Here is a 12,520-nt window from a genome sequence, read left to right as displayed (position 1 = left end):
TTGGAACAAGAATAATCATAATAAAAGATTCTTTTAATTCTTAAGCACAACAAGAAACTTTGGAGCATCAGTGGTCTGCTTCCTCCCCAAGGCTATCTCTATTTGCTATGATTTCGAATTCAATACTAAACTGAATTGCATTTCTCTTTGCATTTCTCAATTCATCCTATGTCATGAGATTTTAGGCACCCTCTTTTAGGCCAAATCGCATGGCTAACTACTGAGCAACAATCATATGTTATTTAGATATACATAGATTTTATGTATTCAATGAACATCTTTTTACTGAGAAATAACCTTATATCTCTGTTTTGGAAGCAATAGGTTTGGCCACTAAAATAAACCTCCCGTTTTACATGGTTAACCAACCCAAACTTTGCAAAGAGGTTAAAACTATCCAGGGTCTTTTTATATATGTACACTAACTACATGAATGGGTTTTTAAATTGTTTTTCATTTAGCTTTCATTTTGTTTTGCTTTGATTACTAAGTACTTAGAGGATCAAAAACTAAACTTGGATTGAATCTCACCTCTACCTTTTTAAGATCTTTGATTTTCATTTCCAGGGATATAAACGGAAAATAATAACACCTATCTCTCTAAATTACAATGATTAAAGAAAATAGTATGTTTCATTATCTAACATAGTATCTTATTCATAGCAGTTATGCAAAAGCCTTTCTTGCTTTTTTCTTTCTTTCATTCTTTCTTTCTTTTAAATTTTGTGGTGTATTTTCCTTTTTTTCCCTCCTTTTCAGTTACTAGGGTGGTGAATTCAGGTTACTTTTTCAAGTTGCATTGTGTTGCTTTCCACCTAGACTTTATGGTGACATAGGATGAAAAATTGGTTGTTGACATTTATTATGATGAAATAAAGGGTAAAAAAGGGTTTTGAAGTTTTGAATATAAATATCACAGAGGACAAAGGAAAATTAGAGATCCCCAATCTTTATAGGGTAATGAGATAATCTTCAAGATGGCACCTATAGGGTACAACCACCAAACCTAGAGAAATAAATAAAATAATTTCTTAAATCTTATTAATGGTTTGTTGAATAGCATCGGCCTGCTTAGTAGATAATATTTCTACATAGTCATAGGCTTTTATCTTGAGAAGTAGAATTTCTTTCCTTTTAATTCCTGTGCATCTCAGAAAGCTCTGGTGTTCTTGAAATATAATATAATTAGTGAGAAATCTTTTACTAACACAGGCTCAGTGGGGATATTTGAGAGTAAAAAAAATTAAATGGTTATAGGGAAATTTGTGTGCTTTCCTTATATTATTACACCTGCATTAGCATACCTTCAGCTTCAGTCACTTGTTAAGAAGAAAATTTTGAAGAAAAAATTTTAGGTACCTCAAAGAGTATGGGTAAAGAGTTATTCAAAGTTAAGACAAAGGTCACCAAATACTAGTTAAAAACTCACATATATTATTTATTGCTTAATTGTTTTACAATGTAAACTTCTTAAGTTCAGGGAGCACATTTATTATTATATATTTCCAAGTACTTCAGGTTGTTCTTTATCCTCTGGAAAATTAATAATTTATTAAGAAATGTTATGCTGTCCTGTTTAACAAATAAGTGTATGAAAATTCTTTGAAAATGGAAATCTATGAACAAACAAAAGTCAGCCACTCTAGGAACAATGATGACTTTGGTGGTGATAATGATGATGATAATGATGGTGGTGGTGATGGTGATAGTTGAAAATAAAAAGATCATAATAATGGCTAAAAAATTAAAGTGGGGCAGGATTGACCAGAATACTAAAGATGTGGAGGTTAGTATACTGGGTAGACTGGTGTAAATACAGATCATCAAATAATAATAATCTCTTAGTAAATAAAGGAATTTATCATTTACTGTGTAGTGTTGCTGTGGTAGAAACTCAGATGAAGCAGATGACATTTTTGTCTCTAGTATAATAATAGTTGAGAATAAAATATATGGACACAAACAGCAATAACTATGTTGCTGGGTGAGGTTTAGAGGAAAGAAGAGACAGCTTCTGCTTCAGAAAGGTGATCAGAAATTCTAAAATAAGGTATCAAACTAGAAGCTTTTTCTGGGGAAAAGTTACAGTTTTTCATCACTAATTAAATGTGAGTATAATAAAGTTTTTAATCTTGAAAGACCAGGGGATGGGTGCCATGAATAGAAATTTAAAAATGAAAAGGAAATTTTAGTAGAAGACAAATAGCCATGATGGGGTCTGGTTTTGTGGGACTCTGAGGGAATAGATACTTTCCTTCTTCTTGGGGGGTAGAATTAGGCATTTCAAAAAGAGGCATCAAACCTGAGCCTCTAAGGAGGAGTGATGGGATGGAAGAGGGAGATCAGGTAACATTAAGGCTTGAGAAGACACATTGGAGGAGTACAGAACTCTTGTGAGGAGAGGGTTTGGGAGAGGCCTGCTGAAGTGAAGATATGTTAAGTCCAGGTAGAGATGTCAAGGGGCCCAGGGAAAAGGGGTGGTAAATATTCAAGTTGAAAGAGAGAGGACTGTGTTGGAAATACAGAAATCTGAGCCATCTGAGGAGAATTGATAATTGAAGCTTTATGACAGGACATAATGGGTTATAGGTAGAACTACAAGGAATAACACAAGGATCCAGACAACTTAGGGATGGCCTATGCTGATGAACTAAGACGAACCAGAAGATAAGCAAGAAATGGAGAAAGAAGAATCAGACTAGTAATAGACAAACTAGAACAGTGTTCTCAGAAACAGCACCCCGAGAGGAGAAATTATTTAAGGGTGGTCAGCCTTAAATGTGTAACATTGTAGGAGGATCAAGAAATGTTTTGTGAATGAATGAATGTGGTTGAACTGGAAGTAGATGTATGTTATGTAAAAATATTGCCATCCTACTCTTAGACTCCACTGACTGATAAAATTATTGACTGTAAATATCTTTTCATTCATTGGTATACCTTTGTCCATATCATTTATGGTTACTTCAATAAAGAAGAATCCGGAGCATATGTGCTTCTTTTTAATTTCATGTATCTTTGTACATACTTTCTCAAGTGCCTTGTACATGATTTTATATTCTGTTGTAACGGCAGTTTTTCTTTGCACAAAAGATTTGCTAACAAGAGCTCTGATTTCTCAAGTGAACCCAAACATTTCTAATTAAATGTGTGTTTAGTATCTTTCAGAGAAAAATTCCTAATGCGTCCATTGGAATTAGTAAGCAGTTCGTGTCTATGATAATAACAATAGAGTTTGGTGACTTTTAATCTTTGGGTAGAAAACTCCTTGTGATAATTAAGTAAAAAAGTCTTGCAGAATTCTTGTGCTTTTATTTCCATAATACTATTTTTGATAATTTGTTAAACTTAAAGAGAGTGGTTAAGACTTTTTCTTTTCCATAAGTAAAGGAAAAGTCAGGAACAAAAGTTTGTCTCTAATTTAAAATGCTTAGTTTTTGGTATTTTTTAATATTTTAGCTGATTCTCTAATGGCTTCCATGCATATGTCATATTTACCCAATTTAACTGTAAGATTATGGGAAGACACTATTTTTATAACTTTTTCTTTTATGTTGTTTTAATTAGTCATGTCACAGCACAATATCCTGCCCATGAAGCACAACGGTAAACTGAGTATCTGTTAAATGGACCCAAAAGAAGAATTTTCTACATTTACATGTCCCTATGATTCTTTTAATTTTCTATCATTAAGCATAATTAGAGTCATCTCATTTTTTATGAATTTTTGTAGGAAAAACTTCACAGATGAACTTAGAATATACATACCTAAAAGGATATGTTTCCTCATGTTATCAACAAAATAAATATTTTGAACTTAAAACCAGAGAAATGAAATAAAAATGGAATACTCAAGTTAGAACAAAATTTGATACAGAAATATATCCTACAGAATAAAAGAAGTAAAAGGTCAAAAGATTGCAAAATAAGAATGAGATATGAGAGTTTTCTTTATTTTTTGTTTATTTTTCATGACTAAAACATAACTCATTCTTTTTACCTCTGACAGTAACATTTGTGCAGAAAGGTCATTTTCATTAACCTTAGGTTTGTAATTTCCAGCCTCCCTGCCCAAAGGCATTGCTGTTATTTACAATTTTTCTTAGTCCTATGGAAAACCAAACAACTATCAGTGTAAGGCTAATATATGTTAAGTGCCTTAGGCACATTTCAATTAAGTATTAACATAGATTGGAAAATTTCCAAAAACATTTAGTAAATATTACTTTCAATCATTTTCATTAAAATTAAGAGCAAATGTTAATAAGTCATATGCCAGGGAGCTGGGGGAATTGAAGTCTTAGCTTATAAAGGGCTACTTGTACTACTGTAGAAATGATTTTAGTAGAATTCAGCTGTATATTATCTGATTCCATTAAATCCTGCATTTTGTGTGGGTAGAGGATGGGAGTTCTATGCAAATTAATTTTATTTTAATACTTTTATATAGTGACTTCATATTTTACTAAGTATTTACTAGATACAAATATATTGAACTGGTGTGTGAACAAGCTGAAAACAACATCGATCCATCATTAACAGTATTTTACAAAAATACTTGAACATGAGCTTGGATAAATCAGTTGAACATCTTTATAAGAGGAGCCAATGACACAAAATTGTGTCTGTGAGAATTTAAAAAAATACTAATAAAGAATTAATTAAATGGAATATATTGCTGAACTATCAAAATAATTCAGTAAGTATAATGGCCCAAATTTACCTCACAAAATAATATTACATATATATGGACTTTAAAAAAAAATCGGCCTACCTCACTTAGTTACCCTTTATTTTATTTTATTTTTTTATTTTTTTTATTTTTATTTTTTTATGATAGTCACAGAGAGAGAGAGAGAGAGGCAGAGACATAGGCAGAGGGAGAAGCAGGCTCCATGCACCAGGAGCCCAACGTGGGATTCAATCCTGGGTCTCCTGGATCGTGCCCTGAGCCAAAGGCAGGTGGTAAACTGCTGCGCCACCCAGGGATCCCTTATTTTATTTTTAAATAAAAGGTCTTTAGTTACATACCAGTATACAAATCTACTGGTATTATGCACATTTTAAAAAGTGATATTTTGTCAGATTTAGTCTATCCTATGTATAACATATATATTTATGTGTGTAATATATATAATATATATAAAATTTTGAAGTTTACCTTTAAAAGATATTACCCATAAATACTGATTTCTCCTTCATTTCTTCTATTAAAATTAATGAGATATAAGGCCAGACAATGAAATATGAACAAGTTAAGGATTTAAATAGTGTTATTGCTGGAATAGTTGTAGCATTTTTGTTGTTGTTCTATTTCCTTGCTTTATTTTTTAAAATTTTAATCCCAGTGTAGTCAGCATATGGTGTTAAATTAGTTTCAGTTGTACAATATAGTGATTCAACAATTATGCACATTAATCAGTGTTTGTCAAGATAAGTGTACTCTTTAATCCCCTATACCTATTGCATCCATTCCCTTACCCATTTCCTCTCTGATAGCCATCTGTTTGTTTTCTATCATTAAGAGTCTAGTTTTTGGTTTGCCCTTCATTTTTGACCCTCTGATCATTTATTTTGTTTCTTAAATTCCACATAAGTTAAATGATATGGTATGGGTCTTTATCTGACTGGCTTATTTCGCTTAGTATTATACTCTCTCACTCCATCCATGTTGTTGCAATTGTCAAGATTCTATTCTTTTTTGGCTGCATAATATTCCATCTTATGTATACATATATAAAATATATACAATATTTTGAATGTTACATATATAAAACTTTTTCTTTATCCATTCACCTATCAATGGACACTTGGAGTACTTCCATAATTATAGTAAATAATGCTGCAATAAACATAAGGGTATATATATATATATATATCACTTCAAATTCATGTTTTTGTATTCTTTGGGTAAATACCCAGTAATGCAACTACTGAATCATAGGGAAGTTTTATTTTTAATTTTTTGAGAAATCTCCATATTGTTTTCCACATCAGCTGTACCAGTTTTCAGTCCTGCCAACAGTGCTAGAGTTCCTATTTCTTCAACTCCATTCCAGTGCTTGCTGTTTCTTGTGTTTTTTGATTTAGCCATTCTGACAGGTGTGAGGTGGTCTCATTATGGCTTTCATATATGGCATTTATTATGTTGAGGTATGTTCCATCTAAACATTGAAGGATTTTATCATGACTGGATGTTGTGCTTTGTCAAATGCTTTTTTTGCATATATTGAAAGGGTCATATGATTTTATCCTTTCTCCTGTTGTTGTGGTGTATCATGTTGATTGATTTGTGAATATTGAACCATCGTTGCATCTAGGAAAAAAATCCCACTTGATTGTGGTGCGTGATTTTTAAAATATATTGTTGGACTCAGTTTGCTAATATTTCGTTGAACATTTTTTGGCCTTATGTTGATCAGAGGTATTGGCTTATAGTTTCTTTCTTTCTTTCTTTCTTTCTTTCTTTCTTTCTTTCTTTCTTTCTTTCTTTCTTTCTTTCTTCTTTCTTTCTTTCTTTCTTTCTTTCTTTCTTTCTTTCTTTCTTTCTTTCTTCTTTTTCTTTCTTTCTTTTTTTCTTTCTTTCTTTCTTTCTTTCTTTCTTTCTTTCTTTCTTTCTTTCTTTCTGTCTTTATTTGGTTCTGGTATCAGGGTAATGCAGGCTTCATAGAATGAGTTGGAAGCTTTCCTTCCTCTTCTCTCTCTCTGTCTTCGGAATATTTTGAGAATAGTTATTAACTCTAAATGCTTGGTAGAATTTACCTGTGAAGCCACCTGCTCCTGGATTTCTGTTTGTTAGGAGTTTTTTGATTACTGATTCATTTTCACTGATGATAATCAGTCTCCAAGTTTTCTGTTTCTTCCTGATTCAGTGTTGGGCAGTTGTATGTTTCTAGAAATGTATCCATTTCTTCTAGGCTGTCCAATTTATTGGCATATACTTTCTCATAATATTCTCTTTTAATCCTTTGTATTTCTGTGGTGTCTGTTATTTCTCTTCTTTCATTTGTTTTTTTTTTTAATTTATTTTTTATTGGTGTTCAATTTACTAACATACAGAATCTTCTTTCATTTGTGATTGTGTTTATTTGGATCCTCTCCCTGCCTCTCTGTTTTTCTTGATAAGTCTGGCTAAAGGTTTATTACTTTTGTTTATCTTTTCAAAGAGCTAGCTCCTGGTTTCATTGATCTGGTCTATAGTGTTTTTTTTTTTCTCTTTCATTTATTTCTACTATAATCTTTATTATTTCCTTCCTTCTACTGGTTTTGTGTTTTGTGTTCTTTTTCTAGCTCCTTTAGGTGTAAGGTGATTTATTTGAGATTTTTTTTTTTTTATTCTTGAGATACAACTGTATTGCTGTAAACGTCACTCTTGAGCCATTGTGTTTGGCTTTTTTTGTTTCCCTATATATATTTTTTTATTTTTTGGTTGACATATTTATTGCTTAGTAACATGTTATTTAACCTCCATGTATTTGTGCTCTTTCCAGATTCTTTTCCTGTGGTTGTACAGTGTTGTGGTCAGAAAAGATGCATGTTATAACACTGATCTTTTTGAATTTGTTAAGACTCATTTTTTGGCCTAATATGTGATCTGTTTGGGGGAATATTCTTTGTGCACTTGGCAAGAATGTGTATTCTGCTGTTTTAGGATGCGATGTTCAGAATATATCTGTTAGATATGGTCCAATGTATCATCCAAGGTCACTGTTAATTGTTCGTTTTCTGTTTGGATGATCTGTCCATTGATGTAAGCAGAGTGTTAAAGTCCCCTGCTATGTTTTTATTACTATCAATTTTTCCTTTATGTTCGTTATTAGATGCTTTATGTATTTGGGTGCTCCAATGTTGGATTCATAAATATTTACAATTATATCTCCCTGGTGGATTGTTCCCTTTATGATTATATACTGTCCTTCTTTTCTTTTGTTAGAGTCTTTGTTTTAAAGTCAATTTTGTCTAACATAATGGTTGCTACTCCAACTTTCTTTTGACATCCATTTTCATGATAAATGCTTTTCAATCCCCTCACTTTTAATCTGCATGTATCTTTAGGTCTGAAATGATCCTCTCGTAGGTAGCATATAGAAGGGTCTTGTTTTTTTATCCATTTTGTCACTGTGTGTCTTTTAATTGGAGAGTTTAGTCTATTTACATTCAACAAATTATTGACAGGTATGTACTTATTGCTATTTTATTTGTTTATGGTTGTTTTATAGTTCTCTGTTCTTTCCTTACTCTGTTCTTTCACAATTAGTTGGCCCTCTTTAACAATATACTTGGATTCCTTTCTCTTTATTGTTTCCATCTCTAGTACTGGTTTTGATTTGTTTGCCATTTGTTTTTTTATATAGCATCTTCTGTTATAGAAGTGTAAATTGTTGATAGTTGTTTAAGTCTGAACCCATTCTTTACTCCTCTCCCCACATATTTTAGGTATATGGTATCATACATTATATCCTTTGGTTTTATGAGTCTCTTGACTGATTTTTACAGATGTAATTACTTTACTGCTTTTGTGCTTCTATTTTTCTTATACCTACATATATCTTTCCTTTCTACTCAGACAGTCCCCTTTAACATTTCTTGTGGGGCTGGTTTATAGGTCATGAATTTCTTTAGCTTTTGTCTGAGAAACTCATTATCTCTCCTCCTATTCTGAATGCCACACTCTTCTGGCCTGCAAAGTTTCTGCTGAACATTCAGCTAATAGCCTTATGGGCTAACCCTTGAATGTAAATGTTTTCTTTCCTCTTGATGCTTTTAAAATTCTCTTTTGTTATCAATACATTTTGCCATTTAAATTGCTGTGTGTCTTGATGTGGACCTCCTTGTGTTGATTTTGTTAAGGGTTCTTTGCACCTCCTAGGTCTGAATTTCTGTTTTCTTCCCCAGATTCAGTAAGTTTTCAGCTATATCGTCAAGTAAATTTTCTACACCTTCTTATTTCTCTTCTTCTATGATCCCTATAATGTGAATGTTATTATGTGTGAGTCTCCTGTTTTCATTTTGAATTATTGTTTTTTATTTCACCTGCTCAGATTGATTTCTTTCATTATTCTGTCCTCCATGTTGATAGTCTGTTCTTGTGCTTCCTCTAGTTTGCTTTTTTATTCCATCTGGTATATTTTTTATATAATTTATTTAGTTCCTCATCTCTAATTTTTTAATGTTTTCCTGTCTTTGTTAAGGAGCTCAATGTGGTCCTCCTCTCTTTTCTCAAGTTCAGTGAGTATCTTTATGGTTATAATATAAATTATCTATTCGGTATATTACTTGCCTCTATTTTGAATAGCTCTCTCTATTGTTTTGTCCTGTTCTTTCACTTGGGATATGTTACTCTGTCTCATAATTTTGTCCAACTCTCTGTTTCTGTTTGTTAGGAAAGTGAGTGACATCTCCTGCTCTCAAAAGTAGTGACCTTATGAAGAAAAGGTCCTATACTACCCTGTGGTACAATGTCCCCTATCCCCTAGAACCTGCTCCAGGGGAAGTGCTTCCAGGGAGGTCTCCTGTGTGTTGCATGTGTCCTCCTGTTGTAGCTTAGTTATTTTTTCCTGTAGTAAACTTTTCTGTAATGGCTTTCTTTACTTATTGTGGGCAGTGTTTGGTTCCTGTGCTATAATAGTGAACTAGTCTGGAGCTACCTGGGGCTTTACTTAAATCAGACCAGACATTTGCCAGAGATGCTATATCACTGAAGTGAAGGGTTCTCTCCCTTTGTTGTCCCTGAGAAGCTTTCATTGGCAGGTGGGGCCTGCAGTCAGACCAGCAGTCTGGCCCCAGCCCACTGCTGGGCCATAGTCTGACTGATGTGTGTATGGTTATCATTCTCTCTTCCCAGGAAGGAGTCTCTTTGGAGTGGTTTTGGCCCCTGTTGGGGCTGCTTGCACACTGTGGATCTTGTGGTACTACTCTGAATGGGCTCCAACCAAGAGTATATTTGAAGGATTGGGTCCACAAAATACATGGTGGGTGGGACTTGCAGTACTAGCAAGCTAGGTGAAGAGTGTTAGCCCTTTGCCGATTCCTGCAGGTGGTCCTGTGTTTAGGCTGGGGAGTGGGAGGAGGGAAATTGTTTCTGCCACTCCTTTGTTCCTGAAGAAGTCTCCCAATGATTTCTACCCCTCCAGCACATGCTCTGAGATTAATAAACAAATATCCCTCCTGTATGTCCCACATGTTTTTCAAGCTGTTGTTTCTTTTCTTTCTTTCTTTTTTTTTTTTTTTTAATTTTTATTTATTTATGATAATCACAGAGAGAGAGAGAGGCACAGAGACACAGGCAGAGGGAGAAGCAGGCTCCATGCACCAGGAGCCCGACGTGGGATTCGATCCCGGGTCTCCAAGATCACACCCTGGGCCAAAGGCAGGCGCCAAACCGCTGCGCCACCCAGGGATCCCTCTTTTTTTTTTTTCTTGAAGATGCTTTCCTTTTTTTTTTTTTTTTAAGATTTTATTTATTCATGACAGACATACACACAGAGAGAGGCAGAGACACAGGCAGAGGGAGAAGCAGGCTCCATGGAGCCTCCTGGAGACATGGGACTCGATCCCAAGTCTCCAGGATCACACCCCGGGCTAAAGGCAGCACTAAACCACTGAGCCACTGGGACTGCCCATAAACTGCTGTTTCTATAATGTATCTCCATGGGCTGTTTGTTGTGCTGTTCTTTAAGGGTGGGGACTCAGTTTCTTTTGCCCTTTCTCTCAGAGCCTTGGGCACTGATTTTTAAAGTTCCAGATTTTAAGTCCTGCTGGTTGTAAGAACTTGTGAAATTCATCCCCTCTGGTTTTCAAAGCCATACATTATAGGGATTTCTCTTCCCGGTGTGGACTCCCTGGTGTGAGCAGCCCTTTCTCTCCTTTTTCAGCCCTTACAGTCCCTCCCTTCTATGGACACAGTTCTGTGGCTCTGCTTAGCTCCTGACCATGTCTTCACCCAGACCATTCTCTTTGATATGGCCTCTTCTTTACATTTAATGGTACAATTTTCTGCCAGCCTTCAGGTTGTTTTCTGGGCCATTGACGCTGATGATATTTAGTTGTAATTTTGTGACAAGATTTGCTTCTGGTCCTCCTACTCTACCATCTTCTCTTTGTCTGTCACTATAGATTAAATATTTCAAAGGAAATGTTCACAATATCTATTTAACTTTTCATCTTTGGCTCCTAGTGCATAGACTGACACACATAATAGTGTTCAATGTATTGAAAGAATAAATTAATAACAAGGTGTGTAGACAAACAGAGTAAGATTAAGTGTAGCAGGATGAGAATACTATTAATAATTGTTAAGGCAAAATGACTAATACTTGTGATTTGAAGTACATTCCAACAGAATTTAAAAATCTTCCGGATTCAGTATGTTTCAAGGATTATTACTACAGATAACGATGACTGATTCATATGAGGCTAAATAGGTAACACTTAGAATTGGCATTTTGCCACACATGCTCAGTATGCAACTAATCCTTAATATGGTGGGGTCAGCAAAAGAATAGGAATTGATTTGCATTAAATATATTATAATTAATTATAAAGGTATATAAATTATAGTTTGATACATTATTTTAAAATCTTTCATAATAATTATTTGATGATTCTCAATTGTTTCCATAGTTCCAAATTTAAAAATAAAAATTTTTCAACTGTTTATCTAGTCATGAGCCTGAACTCCTGATAAATTCTGCAGACACTGACTCTACTAGCATGATCCATATCTCCATCAATGACCAAGTAGAGGCAGTTTTCAACTGAATTATTTCCAAAGAATCACACTTTTACGGTATACTGCATTTATTATTATTTTAAATTAAGGAATGTATCTTTGAAATATTAGAGGGTTATTAGTAAATAAATAACATATATAGCATAAGTAAGGTATCTTCCATATTGATTAACAGATCAAGTAAAATTATCCTTCTTCATGTAAGTAGACAGTGGGAACATGAAAATTGTTTGTTGTTTTTTTCTACTCTTGTCTCTAATTTAATATTTATGACTTTGGTCTTGATTTCCATGAGTTATTTCCTGTGTGACTCAGGCAATTTTTACTGATGAAGAAAAGACTTCTGTGACATTTTTTCCTGGAAGCTAGCATCAAATTGTTGACTTCTTTTCAGTGACCTTCAAAGGGTAATGATAATGCATCATTACTAATCTATATTGAAGTTGAACTTTTAACCTTTAGACCAAGAATTGTATATATTGGACATCTATATTCATGATTTCTATATTTTATTTCATTTCATTTTTTGATAGTTAATGTATTTTATTTCTTTGTGAAAAACTTATCAAGAGTGCTTTCACTGTGCTTGCCTCCTAATTATTTTTGTATTTTTTAGAATATTTACCTTTTGAGGCATCTGTGAAAAGACATGGGGAATTCATATAAATGTATTTGTAAGAGTAGTTAGGAACTTTAGGACAAAATTATATGCAGTTCAATTACTTTAAGATTGATAATGGCCACAAAAAGTGTGACACACATATTGTACAAAAGCAGTCTATGGTTCCT

The sequence above is a fragment of the Canis lupus genome, chromosome 11 (assembly GCF_003254725.2).
Source record: "Canis lupus dingo isolate Sandy chromosome 11, ASM325472v2, whole genome shotgun sequence".
NCBI classification, from domain to species: domain Eukaryota; kingdom Metazoa; phylum Chordata; class Mammalia; order Carnivora; family Canidae; genus Canis; species Canis lupus.
The sequence above is the reverse complement of the archived record's forward strand: the minus strand, read 5'-3'. Positions refer to the sequence as shown.